Below are 23,760 nucleotides of genomic sequence, written 5' to 3' on the forward strand. Positions count from 1 at the left end.
AATAAACACAAAACTCAAACTGGTACCATAACCAGCATATGTATTCCTCAATACCAGGCTCAAAATAGAAATAGTATCTCACATATCAGGCTTGAATGAGAAATAGTATCTTCAACATAAGACTTGAATTGAAAGTAATATCATTATAGATGTTGGACTCAAACCAGTCTTAATATCATAATTATCAAACTCAAACCTATCTTAATAAATACCAAGTACATGCCTCGATTAAGTTAGAATATGTCTAAATCCTCCTAGGCTAAAGAATATAGATAGGATGATAAGAGAAGGTATACTAAGTCTACAAGGAGAAAATAGCAATCTTGACCTAAAGTAGGGAAAAGGGGCCCACTTCTAACCCTGAAGGTCCATTATAAGAAATTTCTACCTTGAGTTAAACTAATGTCTATAATCACACTACAAAGTTCTTCATAGTTCTCACTATGTCCTAAGTAGAAATGTAACCAAAAAATGGGTAGTTAGGTTAAATCTGCCTAAGTACGAATCACTAACAAGCTAAATAACCTAAATTATGCTCGATATACGATCAAGTCATAATTCTCAACCTAAGACTAACATAATATCATACCCATACCATAATAAATCTCAATATAGTAGGATGATAAGCCTATCCTACCTGGACACTAAAGAATGCCCTTCAAAGTTTGCTAAATTGAAGATTTCCTCTTCGGAGAAGTCACCGCATAATGCCATGATATTAAAATAGTGATCCATATATTAATATAAGAATAATGATACCCATATTATTTTTTAATGATTTGGGTCCAAAATTAAGTCAAAATCTCATATGGGGGCCTTTTTACGAAATTACAATTTCAAAACCATCAACACTCCTTTATGCTCAAGCATCATTTACCATCAAGAATGAGTAAATTTCAAGCTCAAACGACACTCAATTTGACCGATAAAGAAGCTAGGGATTTATGAATAAATCAAAAAATTAAATCAAGAAGTATATAGAAACTTACAAAGATTATGATAATAAATTGACGCTTTTAAGCTCACCAACACCCCACAATCAACTAAGGAATACTCTCATACTTTCCTAATTACTCTAGGGTGTTAATGCTCTTGAGACTTAGAGAATAGAAGATAATCAAGTGAGGGCTAAAATAAATGCTCCTGGAGTTACCGCTTAGGTGGTCACTTGACCACTTATGCAATCAACACTAAAGAGGCACTTAAACTTTATCGACATCCACTTTAGTGGACAACACACCACTTAAGGGATGTCTTCTAAAGCAGTTGAGGCACTGCTAAAGTGATGGGGTAGGGACCAACCTTGTCTGGTAAAGTGACTTTTTGGTTGCTAAAGTGACCAAAGGTCCAGTACAATGGTTGCACTAGTTTAGTCCATGCACTAGCTAAACTTAGTTTTTGCCAAGTTTCCATCGACCTCTGAAAATTTATTTAGAATCCCATGACTTCAAATAAACTATACTACTCTATCAAATTCAACATTCCAGACTTAACGCCACCAGTAAAATTTCCATCTAGAATTATTTATATAAAAATGGGCCCACACACAAGGGCCACTTTTATTAAAATCCAACCTATAATCCAAAATGAGTTCGGAAGCCTTGTTAACCAAACCAAAGGTCCTGCTAACCTATAATATATGTTCTATAGCTAATGGAATTGACATAATTGGCATACAATGTTGTTGACCTAAATTTTATGTCTAATAGCCAATCCTTACTAGTTATGACTTCAAAATAGGGAATTGGATCTAAAAACAAAACAAACTTCCCCATAATTAAACTATTAATTCCAGCAATTGACAAATTATTTTGGAAAGATATAGGAAATCTCTATATGATGAAAAAGTGTAACACCCTAATTTTTCTGAATCGGAATACTATGCGGTGCTCATGATCCCAAAGGACCACAAGCTAACCCATGATTGATATTTGTACCAGTATACTGCATAATATAACATAAATATGTAGAAATATATACTGAATGGCCATAAGGTTCAAATCTAAATAATACAAAACGTCCGATAAAAATAATGTCTGAAAATGGTATATCAATACCAAAACAAAACTGAAATATCTGTCTGACATACTGTAGTTTGAAAGCCTCTAAACTGTCTGAATAAAGAGTTGATGGAACATGTTTCCAACTAACTCCATCTAATAACTAAAATAAACTGAAATGATAAATAAAGTAATAATCATATTGTCCTCGAATGAGAAGGACTCATTGTAACTCTGAATACTGGAATGCTACAGTTGATCTAGAGCTTGCGCCTATGAACCTATGGTGTAGAATAAAATAAACACCATAGCACAAATGTGTCATACATCTAAATATAATGAGTATTCAAGTGAGGTATGCTAAATACAAAGGGTTTACATGCATGAATAATATTAACTGATATGAACGTGAGAATACATACATGCATATGTAACTGTAACTGAACTCATGGAGATACTAACTACTGAGTCTGAATACTGATAATATGATTTTATTGATACTGAGATACCAAAAGACTGAGTTTACTGATATCGATATATGAATCACTAATAAGTAAGAAACTAATATTGTATTGCTGAATACTGAAGAATTTAAACTATATTACTGATACATGAATAACTATTTCTGATAGTTTTGATTATGAAGAACTGGCCCTATTGACTGTATCTGGCAATCTAATTATAAAGAATAAGTCTGATTAACTGTATTTGATAGCAATGAATATGAAGAACTAATATACTTGACCGTATCTGACAGTCATGAAAGTGAATATTGGTAGCATGAGTTTACTAATATTTAATATAACTGATAGATGAGTTCTGATAGCTGATATAGCTGATAACATGAGTTTTAACAACTGATGTAACTGATAACATGAGTTACTATTTTGATAGCCTTGCTACTGAATGCTGATAACATGAATGACTATATTTGATAGTCTTGAATCTGATGGAACTATCTGAGTTCCGTACTGTATTTGAGTTGACTGTATCTGACAGTCCTAAAATCTAAAGAACTATATAAGTTCTTTTACTGAGACTGGGACTGAAACTGAGACTATGGGAAGTAGTTATCTAACCGACATGCCTCAATAACGCATATAGCTAAGATTGATACTAGTGGTATTGTTTAGCGGAGCTCAACTAAGTTTACTAGATTTCGATGACTGACGAAATGTATTGAGTTCTGAAGATTTGTTGAGAGTAATGAAGTTACTAAAAATAACTATGAATACTGAGGTTACTGAGGTTACTGAGCACTGAGATTACTGAGATTACTGTACTACTGAGATTACTGAGTTTTCCTGAGTCATATGACTGACTGAATTCTATATATCATGGCTTGACTGAGAGTATCGTGATAACATGACATAGCTGTAGGCACACAACTATATTTTTTGGGTACAAGTACCCCCAGGACTCGATGGAAGGAAACTGACACAATTGACCTTCTTGAGTACTGGCCATCAATAACAATCCATAATACATGAGTGAGGGATTTCATGATGTATAGGTCATCATAATATCTAACATGAATAGGAATTCTTATAATCAAGTCATAAATATCATATTCTAATATCATGGTCATTCCGACAATGTATACTATTCATAACAATGGAATGGAAAACATTTAACCATAAGGGAATGGTAAACATGTAACATTTAGTTCATATTGTAATAATTTGGGGGTAACTCATGTGATACTTCAAAATCATGATCCTGTTCATAACATGGAATACATATAGACACACTATAAATCCATTTCCTAATCATCATGTACATTCCATTAACACATATATTGCACAACAATGACAAGTAAGCTCTTTGAACATAATAGACTAGCATGAATTTATCATATAGTTCACCCTTAAGTTATAATATATGATTTTTATCATTCTAGGCATTTTAGAAAACACCTTACATGCATAATTTTGGGCATAGGTATACTTATCAACATAGCATTCTTACTCCATCCAAAATTCACGGGTTTCAACTATCATAGTCACATGTTTTATAGAAACACATAAAAATACAACCTTCAAACTCAAACCATAATCATCAACATGAATATAATAATAACACATCATGAAAATCATAATTTAATATTTCAAAGTTGATTCTTGAGCTCCATGGATGAAAGGGATCCGTGGATGAACACTACACATACCTTATTTCTCAATTTCATGAAGATTGATGGAGAGAATTGCTTGAGCTTGAATCTTCTATGAAAACCCTAGCTTGTGTTCTTGAGAGGATTTTGAGAGAAGGAATATGTTTTAGTTAAATAAGGGCTTAATTCCGTATTTAGGCATTATATAGGGGTGGAAAAAGAACCATTTTTGCCCCAAAAATAGACTTTTAAGTCACCTGGACACCAGCATGTGTGGCACACACTTTATTGCACACATTAGGGTGTGAATCATACATCTTATCGCATATATTTGGACGTGTGTCTCACTCCTTATCGCACACCTTAGGTTGTGCGTCGCACACCTTATGTCAGGCGGTGTACTCCACTTTGTAAAGTCATAACTTCTTGCTCGAGTGTTGGATTTTAGAAAAATTGGTATCACTAGAAATATAATTTAAACTGATTTCATTTGATATATATTAGGACCTCTAATTCAATATATACAAGGAGTTATGGCCGATTGAAGTTGACCCAAGTTTTAACGTTCACTAAAACTTGAACGATAGGAAAGCTTTCAACTTGAACTTGAGTTAGGGAACCTCTATGATCTAAATTTATGATCAAATAGATCCCCACACTACATAATTGATTAACACACTAAATTTATATAGGGTTCAAGGCTTTTGAAATATTTACGCATAGGAATGACGGACTTTCATTTTAGTCCAAAATATGGGATATTACAAAAAGGGTGAAATATAGAAAATGACCTAAAGGGTCATTACACTATCCAATCTAAAGTATTTGTTAGCTTTATCAGATAAGTGATGAGTGAAAATATTCAAGAGAAATACCTTATCTTGCTACTCCATAATGTATTTATGAAAACCCCAAAAAAGGTTCATGTTAGTTTTCATCCATTTAGCAAGTAATTTTGAGTCAACCTCAAAAATCCCTCTCTATATCCATGTTGTATGCACTAGTTGATACGCGGATTCCTATAGCTCAACCTAATTTTTTATTCCAACCCCCAAAGGGGCTGCAAATGTAAAGATAAGGTTGCCTTCATGATCTCTCCAAATTCCTCCTGCAAATGTATGCACTAGTTGATACGCGGATTCCTATAGCTCAATCTGTGTGATAGTTGTTTTTGAAGAAGACATTGCTGATGGAATATGGACATACAAGGATTGTAAGACATACTTGATTAATTTGATTTTGGCACCATAGCTAAGAAATTTAACTAGTCGATCCCTTATCTTGTTAAGAACTTTAGATATCATGTTAGTAAAGTAAATTACCCTCTTTTTACCAATATATATAGGACAACCTAGATTAAGTGATAGGACTATCCTTTCTAATAAAACTTGTAATATTTGTCACTCTAGACATAGTATCATCTAGTGTATTCTGAGGCAACATAAAAAGAATCATATCCATACTGATCAATTGACCTAAGCATGTTTCATATTTATGTTACATTTTCAATAAAATCAAAAGAGAGAACCTAGTTGTAGAGGAAAAGATTATAATGTCATTGGCAAAGTTGAGATGGTTCACCTGAGGTCTCTTTTTCTCCATATTCAAGACTCTATACAAGTAGTGATGTTGTAAATTATTCTAAATTCATCAAAGAACTTCAGAACCTATAATAAATAATGCTGATGAAATGGGATCACCTTATTTTAACCCTCTTGTAGAGTCAAAAATTCTATGTCTGACTCTATTTATAATATCAAATGTTTGACATAATCCACCATACCATATCAATAAGAATTTCACCAAATCCCAATCTTCTCATCACAAGACATGTGTAGGACCATAACAACTTATCATAGGTTCTAGCCATATCTAGTTTAAGGAAAACACTACATCCTACAATAGGCTTCTTAATCCCATAAATAGTCTCTTGTGAAAGAATAATGTTTTTAGAAATAATTCTCCCTTCGATAAAAATAGACTGATTATCAGATATTCAAGAGGGAAGAATATGACCTAGTTTTTATAGGTCAGCTTGGAGACGACTTAATATGTGAAATTACTTAGGCTAACAGGTCTACATTCAGACAACCTAATGGTACTTTAGGTAATAATACTTAGCAAACATGAGAAAAGTAACTAGCCATAATACTGCCACAAAAAAATAATTGCACCACTATTAACTAATCTTCACTGATAAAAGCCTAATATGTCAGAAAAAGTATACCTTTCATACAAGTAGGTACTACAGTTGAGTTAGGATTCACAGAGAAAACCACCTATATTTATTCCTCCAAAGTAGGTTATAATAACTTAATTCTGTGAACTTTCTTTTTATGTGTTTTGACCATTTTACTCCTTACTACAGTTGTTATGTATTGTTTTTAGGTTATAGGGATGGTTTTTATGGGTCCTAATGTGATATGAAAAGATTTGTATAAGTTTGTGGCTTTTTGAGGTTGGAATGGCCTCATAGTTAACTTTGGTCAACATTTATTATTTTGTGTTTGAATGGCAAAACAGATTATGCCAGTAGATCTGGGATGTTGATTTTTCATTAGTAGCATAGTTGGTTAAATTTTATGGCTTTTTAATCTTATTTTGCCCCTCGATTTAAAAATTATGAAATTGGCTCTCGGGGTCAATTTTGTGAAAGCAACTTTTTTTAAAAAGTTTGATGTCTCCGTTGAGTTTATAATGTCAAATTTGATACAGTATCATAGTTTATTTGTGTTCATAATATTTTGGATGAATCCCAAGGGATCGTTGGATACTTGAAAATTTTCCAAGTCCCAGCTGGTGCAACTGCTAAAGTGACACTTGGGTCGCCTAAGCGGAGGCTGCTTAAGCGACCAGGCTCACGAATTGGGGCCTGTAAATTTGAGCCCAATCCTCTTAAGAAGAGGATGTATACTTTGCAGGTATCCTTTAATAGGCACTTGGCCGCTTTAGCGATGACCGCTTAAGTGGTCAAGTGGCTTCCTAAGCGATCATGCCTAATATAGCATAAACAGTCTTTTTCTTATTTTTCTCCTATTTTGATGTTTTGAAATTTTTGGATGATTTGTTCTATTTTTTAGCTTGTTTAAGATCCAAATCACTATTTCAATTATTTTACTTTGAATCTTGTCATCTAAACCTTGTTAAATTGTGATTACAAAGGTGAAATTTGGGAGTTTTGGCTATAAGACCTAAAATGGGTTTTTCTTTGATTTAAAGTCTTTTTTAACCTATTTTCACTTGGTTTTTATCCTAAGTTTTTATTTAATCATGGGTAAAGTTTTTATAAAAAAAAAAATTCAGTTTTACCTTTTCTTTTTGAAAATCCATTCTGGGGTCTATTTTGACCCTGATTCAAAAATGGGCAATATGGGTATCATTGGCTTTCTTTTAATAAATAGATTTAATATTTGTATGTTTTTTTAGTTTTTCTTGAGGTTGTTCAAGAGGGAAAAGCTTTATTTTGAAGGCTTTGGACCGAGATTTCATCGTCGGATGTAGGTTATGGCTTAACTCTCTTTGGACTGGAATGGATAGTTAATAGTTACATAAAAGTATTTTATGGGAATGGATAATAATCTTTGAGATAATATTATAACTATTATGTGCGTCTGTGGAGGTTTATATTGCTTGTTGTTGATGATATTTACTTTGTGTGTCTCCTGTATTGGCCTTATCTAATATTTTTGGCTTTGTGTATGCAATGGTTGCTTCTTTCATGATAGAAATACCTGATGTTGGGATTAATTTGAAATTAATGATGTCTTACTTGTATTTCTTCTTCTAATGGTACATTACTTATATGAAATCATAGTTGGTTAACATATTGAGTAGATTCTGAGCTCATATGTTGATGTGTTATGGTTTCATAGAACTTTTGACACTTAAAATAATGAAAATATGCAAGTTACTTAGGTCTTTTTGTTACATGTGATGGGTTTTGTTTTATATTTTGAAGGAAAATAGGTTTTGAGAATATTCTGGAAAAAAAAGTGAAAGTTGAAGTTTTGGGCCACTGAAGTGGGTACCTATGGCCCGTATGTGCTACCTACGATCCATAGGTGCCAAAGTAGGCATCATAAATTAGATATCCAAAGACTTAGAAGTTCATAAAAGAATACCATGTCACTTAGAAGGGCTCCTATGCCCTGTAGGTGCCACCAATAGTCCCTAGGTGACATAGTAGATTGCAGAAGAGTTAAGTCCAAAGAGTTTAGAGGATTTTGAAGAAATATCGCACCTATGTAGGACCACCTATAGTTTGTAGGTACCACTTACGACCCATGGGTGGCCTAGTAAGTGGCCACTGACCTCAGTTTTCCTCTTTTGTTTAGGAATGGTTTCCTAGGATTTCCTTGTATTCTATAAATATATTTGTGACATCTTTTAGTTAGTTTATGCACTCTTGATACTTAGAAATATATATTTGATCCAGTATTCCATTTTTTATATTTGAATTACTTTGTTCTTGATTTTGGTAGATAATTCAGTTGACGACTTTGGGTTTTATTCATTGATTATTATGATATTGTTTAATTCTTTCAATTATGAATCTCATTAATCATTTCACAACAATGAGCAACTAGATCCCTTTGCTAGGGTTGTGGAAACCCTGACGAATATATGAAGTTGGGGAAGTGTTGAGTTATTCTGGACTGATATTCTTGCATGCATTGAGGTTTCCTTCACTATAATGGATTTCTTCACTATTGCAAATGTTAGAATCCTACCTAATTTAAAGATCAATGATTGATCTATACTAATCAGCATCATCTACTTAAGATGGTTATCAATCATCTAATAACTTGAGACTCAAAAGGTAATAGTTAACTGGGACCTAGGATAAGGGTTAGTAATGAGACATCCTGAGACTCAAAAGGTAAAGGTTGAAATCTATCAATGATTCCCCAAGATAGTTGATGGTACATAACTTATCAGATTTTGCATGCAAGATATCGGGTTGGTTCAATAATGCACGATAAACCTATTGAGTTTAGAATCCAGGGGGAACATAGTCCTAGTATTTGTTTCTAACTAATTGCAACCAATGTTTAGTTATGTTACTTGTTAGAGATTACTACTGCAAACCCTCTATTTACTATTCCCATGGGATTAATTCCACATAATTCCAGCAAATAAGAGATATAATTCCACATATTCCCATGGGATTAAACCCCAACCTTGTTGGGTTACTATATTTTTTTCAACCACTTTAGTCTCGATTTGAGGCATAGCTTTGGGAGACATCAATATTTTGGCACCATTGTCGGGGACTATGATGTTGAGTTATTGATTAAAGTTATTGAAGCTATTGTGTTTTTATATTCTATTTTTAGTTAGGTGTACGCCGGTGTATGCCTAACAAAAGGAGTCAAGGAAATCCCTCACTCCCACAGAATCCTAACCCAAAGATAAGATTACAACCTAATCGTATGATAACGGAACTAGTATGTGCAGGACATCTTGAAGAGGTTTGAGATGATCCTAATGTTGTGCCTCAATCTCCTCCAGCAGGAGTTTGGGACATTACTAATCAAAAAATAGAGCATTTGTTAGCAGATGCAGCTACAAAATAAAGAAGGTAAGTTAAGGGCCGTCATATAGCTTAACAGGTAGATCTAGAAGGGCAGAGAATAGCAGTTAATCATCAAGAAGCACTCGACGGTAATTGAGATACAGTTTGAGGTGGTCGAGCTTAAGTGATCCCATCATACTAGCACATACAACTGACAGTGCACACGCAAGTGTACGTGGTCTATCAAGTAGATAAGTAGCCTTCAAGAAAGCCAAATATCGATCCCACATGGACTTGTGTCGACAACTATCTAACTCTAGTTTAACAATTGTGATAAAGTGACCAAGAAAAGTGTTGAATAATTGTAAACTAAAAATTAAAGTAAAGAACGCGTAAATAAAAGTCTTGAAACAATCAATGGAGTAAAGCTCATGGTTAAAGCACTTCGAACAATCATTTTATGTCATTGAACTTCATTAGTTAACTTGCTTATCTTGGTTGTTCATTCATAAGGTTAATTGCTTGATCATGGCCTCCCGACCTCTAATCTATTACTTAATATGTACATTACAACTAAATCATTGAGCGAGGATGCAATAATCTAATTAAGTGATTTTACGCTATCCTCCTACTTTCAAATCAAGTAAGGCATCTAAGTACATTTCTGTCCTAGACACTAATTTGAATTCCTTATTTTATAAAAGAATACAAACCCTACTTTGTTTATTCCCATGTTCTATCTCCCTATTCCCTCTTCCAAGATCAAAAGGTTGACAATAGATATATTTTTGGAAGATCAATCCATCAAATAATTAAATCAAGAATAAACAAACAACCAAATATGATAAGAAAAATTAAATAAATTTAATCCAAAATAATAGTACTCACGTTCTTGGCTTTAATCTCGATAAGAGGGGTTTTAGCCAATAATATTCAAAATCATGATTCAAATAATTGAATACATGTTATGAAAAAATAAAAAGCTAAATAAATAATTAAAAACCTAATAAAAAAGTGTAGCAACATCCTTTTATTGTCCAAGCCGTCACCACCGCTATAGGTGTCCTCAAGAATTTTCCAAAGTTGTGTCTATATAATGCACTTATCCAAATCCTTGAAGGATTAAAATAATTGCAAGCAGTTTCTAAGATATTTCCACCAAAACTCCTTAATAATGTATGCCATGTTATTATATTAATAATGGCACAATGCCCAAGTTGTGTCGGCAAAGGATCATATTTGGCTGTGCATGGACACATTGATGCAGTACGATGCCCCGTGCATTGGCCACATCGATGCAGTACATTGGTTACAGAGTTGCTGGACTGGTGCGTCGTGTTGCTATCATGTTGGCTGACTGGAATTAGCCTCCAAAATTCTGGTTAAGTGTTGAATGTCCCTCCTTTTCCCATGCCTTTTGTAGTGTATTTACAACAAATTTCTAGTCTTTTTATCATTAATATATCACCATATTCATCTCACAAAGCTTCCTACATCATCACACACCATAATTAGTGATCATAACAACACAATATCCTCAACGATAAGTCCAAAGAATAGCTAAAATAAGGCTAATTCCCATAATCTTCAACTTATCGCTCTGACTCTTAACTTAATCAAATTAAACTTAACGCATTTCTTCACACTTCAATATATGCATACCCTTGTATGGACTTAAGACACACTCACACACATCCATCTTCAAGAACATGTTTTGAAGACTTTGTAGTTCCCTAGCTTGGCTTCTTATGAATGGTCTTGAGGCCTTGGCACCCATATCACAAGGAAATCAAGGTTGAAACCATTATAGATATGGATACAAAGATTGTTGTAAGAAGTGTGATGGTGACTAGAGAATAAAGGATGAATACAAGGATAAGGTAGATAGGTATGTTCCGCTGGGAAGCCATGATACTAAATTGATAATGGAGGAAAATTTTTACATACTGGTGAAGGGTCAAGAAAATTAGGAAACATTCCTTAAAGAGATTAAGGCTGATATCTCAAGTCGTACCCAGATGTTTAAGTTTCATGCGACTGCTTTCAAGTACTTAGAACCGTAGTTTGGTCAGATGCCTGCTACTTTTCATCAAAGGTAGTTGGGTTCCCTTCCGAGTAACACGATTCATAATCCAAAGAATGATGGCCATTGTCTTGCTATCACCACTCGAAGTGGTAAGTCTATTATTGATCCCTTGAAGCCTATTGTTGATGTTCCAAGATATGATAGTGTTGTGGTTATGAGGCACCACATTTTATTTATCCTGAACCCCTTTAAGATGGCATTCACGTATGTATTATATCATCATACGATTCACCTGTAGAATTTTCTCTAGTTTATGATGTAGTAGGAGTAAGGAATTGCCTTAACTCCTAGTGTTAGGCATACACCGGCGTACACCCAATGAAGAACAAAACAATAAACACTATCATTTTCTGGGTAAAACAAAGGAGAGGTCGTAAAATGTTCTTCATCATCAGCTCAACCACCTTCTCTTTTCCTTTATCCTTCTCCATATTTTTACCACCACTTATTAATTTCTCAATCTCCACTTTAGGTGTCTAATCAATATTAACACTATCATTCTTTGTCTTATTAATTACAGGCCTATAGGGATCAACAGTTGTCATACCACTTCGAGTGGTGATGATAAGATAGTTATCATAATTTTTAGGATTCTAAACTATATAGCTTGGAAGGGTGTCTGGTTGCCGCTCATTCAAGGTTTCTACCATTTTATTGAATCATTTCTCAAACTATTTGATCGCATTAGCATGCGATTTAGCTTTATAGGTCAAATGTCTCCCTTAATCTCCTTAAGGCAAGTTTTCTGACTTTCCAGACACTTGACAAGCTTGGACAACATCGCCTTCATCCTTGATTCACTTTCTCGACTACCTGATGGACCATATCTATATCTCTTCTCCTGGAAGTCATTCTTATGTATCCAGTCACTATCCCTCTGTCTACTTTAATCTCTTTACCTATCCCCATAATAGTTTCGACTTTAGTTTCCTTTCCCCTTGGCTAGGAAACCTGCCAATACTCTGTCTAGACACTTGACCTCTCCTAAATCAGAATCATACGATCTAGAGGCCTTACCCTATAATCCAAATACATGTACCTTTTCAAAATTCATCATTGTGAATTGTTTGATCACTAGCCCAACCTCAGTTCTAAGATGTACAACCTCTTATGCCACTGAATTATCAACCATTCTATGTTTACTGGAATCCCCAATGGCATAAGTACCAGCTCCCCTCTCAGACCCCCATGTATGCCATCCTTGTTTAGTGAGAGAGATCTATTCTAAGATAAATGATGTTATTTCTTATCATAGATGCATAAATACTCCACCAGTGATCGTATCTGCGATAACTCTATAATTGGTATTCAGGTCTCGATAAAATATTTCAAGAAAATATGTCCCTAAAATTCTGTGATTAGGCATCATTATTAGCTTTTTCATAAACCAAAACCATGCCTCATACATCAACTAAGAATGTAACTGCATAATGTTATATACCTTATCTTTCAACTATATCATTTCGGTCATGGGAAAGAAATGATCTAAAAATTTCCTCCGCAACTTATTCTAAGTATTAATCGATCCTTAAGAAGTTTCCCCTAACCACAATGCAGGTTCACCAGTTAGAGAGAAAGTGAACAACCTGAGTCAGAAAGCCTATAGATCTACCCCCAGTATAGTGTATGAAGTACAGATCCCAAAAAAATTTATAAGGTGCATATTTGTGTCATCAGTTGATAATCCACCAAAAACACCCTTCAGATTTAACAGGAAGATGATAGAACTCATGATATCAAACTTTACATTCTGTGGCAATGCAAGAAGAATGATATTTTTTGTCTCGGTAGGCTCAATATGACCTAAGTCCTCTTCTAGATATTAATATTGTGGCAAGTATTGATAGGCTAGAGTACATAAGCTTACCCCCTAACTCTATCTTGATTTTCATCAAGTGTTGCTTGCTGATCAACTATTGTTCTTTACCTCATGATCTCTACCTCTTAACCTATATGTTGGGCATCTATTTCCCTTCTCTTGTCAGTTTCTTCTTCTAATAACTACTTTATTTGTTAATCAATACTCTCCTACACTTCATAAGGCAAAGGATAAGGCACCGCATTTGGGTTATCCCAAACCCTTTTAAGATGGCTTTCACATACGTATTCTGTCATCATACGATTCAAATATAGAATTTTCTCTAGGTTAGGATGTAGTAGGAGTAAGTAATTTCCTTGAATCCTAGTATTAGGCATACACCAGCGTATACCTAATGAAGAAGAATAATATAAAATCCAAAAATTTTAACAACTTCAATCAACAACTTCATAGCCATATTTCGTGATAATGGTGCCAAAATTTGATGTCGCTCAAAACTACACCTCTAAAGAAGTATACCGGGGTCGATGTCAAATAAGGCAACCCAACTAGGTTAGTTCAAACCCACAGGTAATAGGCTGGATGTATTTCTCAAACTTATTAAAATTGTCGGGTTCTATAGGAAAGTAAATTGGGGTTTTGTTGTAATAGTAACAAGTAAAATTCTTTTAATGTCTTTAGTCATAAGTAATCTAAAATGAACACTAGGAATGTGTTCCCCTTTGATTCCTAACTCTGTAAGTTTCTCATGCGCAACCCAATTATCTCACCGTCACACTTGCAGAATCTATCAAGATAGGTATTACAAACTGTCTTGTGGACTCGTAGGTAAATCTCACCCTTTTTCTTGTGATCCTTAAGGTGTCTCCTTACTATACCTTTTACTTGATCCCATTTTAATTATCACCTTGAGGATCTCAAGTTACTAGACGAGGGTTGATAGCCTCGAACCACTGTCATAACCCCTTTTCACAATCTCAATCTCTCTTGTGAAGACGATCTCAAATACAGGAGAGTTATTAGAGTTGGACACCACTAAGAAATCAATAAACTTAAAGGAAATCACAATACACGTGTAAACATTGATTTAGTTGAATCTCATACTTCCCCAACTTCATTAATCTGCAGGGTTCCCACAACTCTAGTTAAGAAAATTATTCGCTCATGGTTAGGAATTCAAAAAAGAAAGCATAGAATTAATTGCACAAGAATGAAAGAGTAAAATCAAAAGTCTCAACTTGAATAATAGACCAAAAACCAAGAACAAGAGTATAAAGTGTGTAATAATATGTCAAATTACATAAACTATTACATAAGTACCTAAAGGGTATTTATAAAGTCTCAAAATAACAAAGAAACCTAACCAAATAAAAATAGGAAAACTAGGTCGCTGGTGGTCATGCCTCTAGAAAAGAGTTGTTATGTCTGGTAATGACTCGTTAGCTACTATAATAGCTCTCTTATGACCTTTGTGGCCATGACTCATTGTGAGATGAAATGAGTCGTCTTTCAGCTTTCAGTATTTTTCTCCATGCTTAGAATGACTCCTCATCAAGAGTCGTTATCTATCATTACTACTAGTGGGCTTCACTTATTTCCACTAGAACTTCACTTGTTAACTTTTAGGTCTTTTGGATAATGTGCTAAAATAATTCCTTGACACGACACATTTTCACTCCTAACAAGTTGTGGTCGGTTTTTACTTTATTCCTTAAAGTCAGCATCATTCTCTATTCACATACTGGCTTGGGTCACAAGTCATTAGGTGACTAAATGACACGGTAACTAATCAACACTTAAATTTTCTAGAGCATTTTCATCCATTAATGATCCATATCACCACTAATATAATTTACCTACAATATACAAAACACATATCATATCCTATAAAATAGCCTAAGTACTTGCATATTCTCGCTATTTTATACATCAAAAGTTCTATGAAACCATGGCCTATCAGTATTTAAAGGATTCGATAGTATTTAATTGATTTAGTTATATTTGAAACAAATGTAACTGATTTATTTATCAATAATACTTTTTTGATACATTTCAACATATCAATACCATTATACTAACATTTAGTATTTTTCTATATCGAGGACTGTAGACTATTTGTGGTGGAGTATATTGAGTTTTTAAATGATGGAGTTCAAATACCTTCTTTAAATTTTAATTTAAATTTTACCAAATCAAAGATTCTTCACTCTTGTTTAATTAGGGATATAACAAAGTGATTGATTGATACATTAGTGATAATTAAGACACACCTAAGCATAAATGCACATATATCCAATTTGTTGATCAAGAAATGATAGACACGACTTTGGATATGTGTTTTTGTGTAAGTGTTTCTATTTTCGTGATGCTTTGTTGTTAAGATGTTTTTCTTCTTTCTTGTTGGATAAAATTTGATAGTTTTTGTGATGGGATTTTCATGCCATGACAGAAATATATGTTTTCACTGAATGACATATGGCAGATCATTTCATTCTTATTTCATCTTTATGAATGTCTATGATATGTATATTAGTGGTAGACTTTACATAAGAATAATATTTTCAACATCCTTCTGGTATACTTTCAAATGTAGAAAAAAATGTACCACAATAATATAAAATATAATAATGTATCAACAATGTAATTATTTCAGCTAGATATATGTATTAGTCATATATATCAAAAAAATAGACAAAATGTATAAAATTTAAATATATTTTCTATCCCTTCTCAAATCTATCATGATTATGAAAATACAAAACTTCTTCAATTCATGTATATTTTTTAGAAATATTCAATGTATACATCCATGGAAAATCATGTATATGTTGATGACATATGTTAAATGTCTTTATAAATATAACATTCTGGAAATGAAGAAAAATATCAGTTGATACATATCTCTAATACATATTAATTATTCATATAACTTATTCTTATACTGTCAAAATTAATACTTGATATACATTACTGTTACATATAAATGATTAAAATTTTTTTAGCATCATATTAGTTTATGAAATTCAGATAAAATAAAAATATATTGCAAACATGTTTAATATAACAGTGGGAATATAATTGACAAATAATGTGAACTTAGAGTGTTCATAACATTAAAATTGTTAAAACTTTCAACATATGATTCAAAATTAAAAACCACATCTCCTTTGTAAATGTGTTGCATGTGTGTCTACTATGACCTTCACGCCTACACTTTTCGCAACAATTTTAGATTGACGAAAGTGTTCCACTAAGTTGATAACTTTGGAGCATTTATTCCACCTATTAAAGTAAAAATTTCTGACATGATCAAACACCCTATTCTTTATTGGGCATGTTTGTTAATCAGAAAACCCCATACTTTGAAGTACCAGAACTATGAACACTCAATGACTTGAATATCTGACTAAAATTTGGAGATTTAAACTTCAAAAAATAACTGCATGAAAAATATATAAATAAGTTAGTTGGTTATAGACAACATTGTATCACAAATATGTAACTGCAGATTCATAAAAATAACTATAATGAAACAAAAGTATGACAAATATGTATCTTCTAATTCATTAAACAAAGTATCAAACCCAATATGTGCCTTGCATTTTTATCTGAATTTTTGGAATAATTTTTCAAATGTTTCAAAAGAATTTATATTCGAAGAATACATCATAATCACAAATGTTGTAGTCACTCATACATATGAATCAACTACACGTTACAATTCCCTAGTGAATTACTATTATCTGTACATAAAATTTCACCATATGTTGAATTAGATTCATTCTTATGTATCAATCCAAAAGCATGCCTCTATTTATTAGATCTATCAACTCCAAAATAAAATCTATGTTCGATAAATCTTCATTGCTGTTAAATTTTCCTGAAAAATGTGTTTCTCATGAATTTTTTCATGAATTCTTCAATTTTCAATTAAATTAATATAAATACATTAAATATTAGTACCTGGTCTAATAAATCTAATCAGACTGAGACCCAAAATTCCATTAATTTTAAACAAGTCATATCTAATCTTAGAAATTCAACATGTCGTAGCAACACCGAGAGAGTAAACATTGATGATATTAGTTTCAAACTTTTTTAGAATCAAAAATTTGAGAAAGAATTAAAAAACATATGAAGAAATTTAGCAAAATTTAAATTCAAAATCGATATGAATCTAATAGACGACTTCTGATTTTTTATAATGGTTTAGATATTTCGTGATTCTTTCCGAAATGGGTGAAACATGATTCACTCACCTAAATTAATGTGATTATGTTGCTTCATTATTTAACTAACCGATAAGTCTAAATGTATCAAATAAAAGGTATATCACAACTAAAAATATGTATCAAAAATGCCTATTATGGTATATTGTATAATTAGGCAAAGATGAAGTAAAAAATGCAATTGACTCCTTTAACTTATAGAATTTATGTAAGTTACTCCTATATTAAAGCTAAAACCTCCAATTAAAGAACTAAACAAACACAATCTAGATAGGATAATAAAAACAGGTTACAAAAATCAAAAGCAACCAAATATTTTATCAAATCTAACACCTCTCCAAAACAAGCACCTACACTGCAATAAAGATAGCAAGGGATATAATGAACTTACTATCAAACTCAGGAGGTAGGTTAGGTATACCGTAGAAAAGATATCAAGAAAATCATAAACTACAGGAACAGAATCAAGCAAAGAACTCCCTACACTAACATCACTAATATAAGTAAGATAATACTCGCAACCCCTTGTTATAAGTCTCTTATCTCAAACATACAAAATAATCCCCATCAGTGCATGATAATAGATCCCTGCCCCCTCCCCTCACCAAAGGTATGTAAAGCATGGGTAAGGTAATGGTCTTTGTAAAATAAATCAAGACTGCATGATAGGGGAATAACCAGTGCATGTCAAGAATCACATCAAAGTCCACCAGATGTAACATAATAAGACCAATTAGGTGTCAAATCTTAAACAATCATAACAAATAATCTATAAACCCAATCCACACAAAAGAATCACCACCGGGAGTAGATAAAAATAATGGCACAAATAAATAATCCAAAGATAACTATAACTATAGTGAAAAATAAGAAAACATATGAATAAGTGGTTCCTAGATCAAATAAAGCAAAATTCAAATGATGGCACACTGAGATCGTGCCTGCAATAATAAAATTTAAAAAGTCTACCTATGATCTACGAAGTATAGCATAAAAATAACATCGACGGTAGCCTAGTTGGGTGCCTAACCAGTTACCTATCCTACCTTCCTAAGGACCTTTATGAGAACTATAGGGACCACCCCATTGACCCTACATATCACCTCTAGTTAGGGGAGACACTACCTTATTTGGTGAAATACTTTGTGTTTTAGGTACAACTAAACCAAGTTAGGAAACTCTCTACAATAATTGAGAAAGGCCCTATACTCAAAACACGTATCAGGTGATGCACTATTTCTAGAAGATCTAGCTGCCTTAGAATATCCACCTAAGGTAGAAAACTCAAAATATGCATCTCTCAAGGACTAATCGCCACTTTGGCTAGGAGGATCACTATAGATGAGCTGACCCATATTAGTAAATTGAACTGCTATGCAATCAGGCTTAATAGACTGACCTTGATGTTGAAATGACTGGCATAGAGGGTACCTACCCATAGAACCTCTACCTATGAACCATAAGCTACTCTGACTCACACTAAAACTACCTTAGTAATGCAGTTTCTAATTGCTGACCCCTAGGCCTTGCGATTCATCTCCTCCATGGTATGAGAATAACCAACAACCTCAATAAATGACCTATCAACAACAACCAAAGTTTAGGCATCTATGCAAAGAGGAAGCCTCATTCCCTAAACAAAATACCAAATCTTCTCATACTCAGCTGGAAAAATAGTTGTAGCATGCTTGGCTAACGCATGAAATTGAGGCTAATACTCCAGGACAGTCTTAGAATATTACTCAAATCTTGAGAACTAATCTCTCATATGCTATCTAAGTTTATGAGGCATTTATTCTCCTAGAAAACCTCGGATAACTAAGTCTATGTCAAAGAAGTAGATCAATCTAACCTAGAATAAAGATAACCTCTACGCCAATGTCTAGCTGTCAGGTTTAACTAAAAATTAGTATGTCACCTTGCTAAAGCTTATCATAATTAAAATATTATAATTTAGCGGATTCTTCAAGTTTTATTCGGTGTCCAAGAAGTCTAGGTATTCCTCCCTTATAGATTGATTCACTTCATGGTATGCTTATGATATTATGTTAGATTTAGGATGAGTTTAAGGTATCGGTGATATAATTGACAAAACTTGGGTTAGTTAGACCATTTAGGCTATTTTAAAATTATAATTTGGTCATAGTTGTCTTAGTTACTTAGTTACTTAGTGAAATTTCTATCTTAGGGATAATTAAAACTTTCTCAACATCTATTTATGGATTTAGATACCTTAGTCTAGTCTGGGGTAGAGTTGCCTTAAATAGATTTCAAGAATTAGAAGTGGACCCCTTTAGCCCGCATTAGGTCAACACTTGAACTAGTTTTGGTAGACCTTTGTACGCTCGTTATACATTTTGAAATGCTTATTGTGAGGTTTGATGAGACTAGATACTTAATATTCATGATGTTTTAGTATTAGGAGTTGATTCTAATTGTGGTAAAACCCATTTGTTATTAATATTGATGATATATGTACCGGTATGAGTTTGGTTATTGATAATGATATAATGATATATACCAGTTTAAGTCCAAAAATTAATAATTATATTGACGAGAGGAGTACCAGTTCGAGTCTTGAAAATAATTATTATAGTGATATAAATAATGATTCGAGTACTATTATTGATTATGATATTGATGATATAAATATTGGTTCGAGTCTGGTAAAGGAAGGTGTTCATACTGTGACATATTATGGATGGATTCTCGGTGATAGCATGAAGGTAGGGAAATTATGGTTTCCTAGGAATATGAGTTATATTTTTCCTTGATTGTATCCTTCATGATTATGGGGACTTGTGTTGGGTTATTTACTCTTTCGTATTCCTTGGCTGGTAGGGGGCAATCTTATAGTCATAATCACTTGATCTTCATGCTTTGTTCTTATTTATGTATTTAATTATGTACAATAAGGTTGGAGATATTTTTGGGTTTGCCCTTTTCCTTAACTTAGTTGTGTTTACTTGTATCTTATCATCTCGATATAATGATTTAGCTCAGTAGGACAATGATTCTTACTAAGTACCCACAATTTTGGTACTCATACTACACTTCTGTACCTTTTTGGGGAAGATGTAAGTAATAGTTGTTGACCCTGATTTGAGGAGCATGATGCGGTGAATTTCAAATATAGGACGAGCTCTTAGAGTTGGAGATTTCCCTTTTCCTTCTATTTATTTATGTCTAGTCTTTTGTTTTAATACAGATTTTATTGACTTTTCTAGAACTTATGGTTTGTTGTAGTAGCTCTTGTACTGACTCTATCATGTCATGGGATGATTTTCTATGTTATGGCTAGCTTTCTGACTATTTCTACTGCCTTTCTTTTTTATGAATTGTTTTGTCTTTAAGGCCTTTTTGGGGTAATTTCCAATAAGTTAGCCCATTGTAATTAGCTCTGGGCTACGGTTCAGATTGCCTACTGGTGAGATAGACTAGGTGCCATAATGACTCATAAATCAAATCATAACACTACAGCTCTTACCTTCCCCTGACATGTAGGTAGACCATAACCTCTAATAGGGTCCCTAGTGGCATACTCAGGGTCCTCATCTCTAATAGCATAAGCTCGCATAATATCCATCTTCCAAAGAGTGAAACCAAGTGAAACTTATAACCTAACACATACTCTTAGCATAAAATAAGTGAAAGAAGTGAAGACCTCCTAAGAATATCATATATCCTATCTGAGATAAAATGGACATCATTGTTCTGATCTGTGGGACTCTACTAGACACTTTCTCTTCTACCAATAATACAAGTGACCCTAGGACTCTCAAGAATGTCTAGTATTATCTTCTAAATTTAATAAGATTTCCATCGATATAAAATTCGCTCAAATCCAATAATTGGGTCAAAAGTTATGACTATTTCAAGCTCACGTCGTACAACAATGCCATATTGGTCAGTGGCGTGCCGCGCCACAAGATAAAATGGAAATTTTCCTTTTCCAGTGTCTTAGTATGATTTCCTCTATGTTGTACCAAAGTTTCAGGTTGCAAAAGAAGGGGTGTGATGGCTCTGTGTCACACTAAAGTTCCAGGTCGCAAAAGAAGGGGCAACGCGATGGCTCCGCGTCGCGCCATCCCTCAGTTTCTGAATTGTCAAATTCCAGTGACATGGCATGATAGCACCGTATCACACCAGGGGTTCAATTCAGGAAATTCTTGCTGAAATTACAAAACCCATCCAGGGTTAAAAGGGTTAATTTCCCACCCCTATTTAAGCCTTTTAACATATGATTCAGTCACTTTTCACCCAAAATACACTCTCTTCTCTCAAAAACCTATCAAGAACAACCTAGGGTTTTTCATAGAAGATTCAAAATCAAGAATTTCCTTCATCAATCTTCGTGAATATACGAACCAAGGTATGCATAATGTTCATTCATGAACTCCTTTCGTCCATGAAGCCTAAGAATCCCTTTTCTAAATTTGAGTTTATGGATTTTCTAATGAATTTCATGATTGGGCTGCTCTAGTTCATGTGGATGATGAGAAATTAAATGCTACTCCATGTTGGGTGATAAATTCTATCTGGGTTAGATTATTAAAGATATAAATTTATGCAAACCTATGACTAAACCCTTGAATGATGAAATTATAATTGAACCATGATGTTACATTATTTTACAATGATGTTTGCATGTACCATGCCTACAATATGTTTGCTTAAATGCCTAGATGAAGGAAAAGTGACTAACTAGCATGATACCATGAATTCCCCATGTATGTACAAGTTATTACTATCACATGTTTTGATGAAATGTTTCTATAAATGTATTATGGATTATGATGTTAGTTATATATTCAAGTAAGTTATGCTTGGTTAGTTTCCTTCCATCGAGTCCTGGGGGTAATCGTACCCGAAACATTAGCTATGTGGCTAGATCCATGTCATGTTTTCACGATACTCTTAGTCAAGCTATGAATCCTTAGACTTTAGATAGTCTTATGACTCAGAAAATCTCTATGATCTCAAGAACTCATTCAGTTATCAGATATCAGTAGTGTTTCATCAGTCAATGGAATTCAATAACTCAGCCTATGTTCAGTTCAGTAAATCATGTTCAGAGTCTATTTAGATGGGAGTAGGAATTAGCACTGAGTGAACCTAAGGATGGAAACACACACTATCAGATGAGGGTATGATTCTTAGAAGTCATCCTTGCGTTCCAGAACTATATAGCCAGTATCCATTAAGACACCAACACTATCTGATAAGGGTAAGCACTATCAATAAGGGCCCTACCATTCTCTTTTGGGGATACTATTCAGATGAGGGTCACCCACAGATTGTCCTTACTAGTGGCTCGGTATTGACATCCTTCTAATTGGGGTTATAGATTGGACCCCAACTTAGCTATTTAGGGGCATTTTGGTTAGATAACTACTTCCCACAGTTTTAATAATACAGAATCAGGACTATCAGACACAATCAATCAGTCTCAGTAATAGAACTCAGATAGTTCTTTAGATTTTAGAACAGTCAGATATATTCAACTCAAATTTAGTACAAAACTCAGCTAGTTTCATCAGATTTAGGACTGTCAGATACAGTCACTAATGTTATCAATTATATCTGTTATCAGTATATTATGTTATCAGTATTCAAATTCCGTAATCATGTTATCACGGTATCAGTGTCAATTATTATGTCACATACATGTATTCTCACGCTCATGAAAGTCAACTTGGTATTGTTATTGCTTATGCATATGAACCCCATGTATTTAGCCTACCTCACATACATAACAGTATATTCAAAGTATTGACGCATTTGTGCTATGGTGTCTTATACCATAGGTTCAGAGACACGACCTCTAGAGCATCAGTAGATTCAAGTCTCAACTATCAGAGTTAGCAGTGAGTCCTCATATTTTGAGGGCACAATCATCATTTTATTATCTTAGTAATTACTTTATTATTTGGAGTTAGTTGGGGACATGTCCCATTAACTCCTTATTCAGACAACCATATTTTAGAGGCTTTCCAGTCTA

The sequence above is a fragment of the Capsicum annuum genome, chromosome 12, assembly GCF_002878395.1.
Source record: "Capsicum annuum cultivar UCD-10X-F1 chromosome 12, UCD10Xv1.1, whole genome shotgun sequence".
Lineage (NCBI taxonomy): Eukaryota > Viridiplantae > Streptophyta > Magnoliopsida > Solanales > Solanaceae > Capsicum > Capsicum annuum.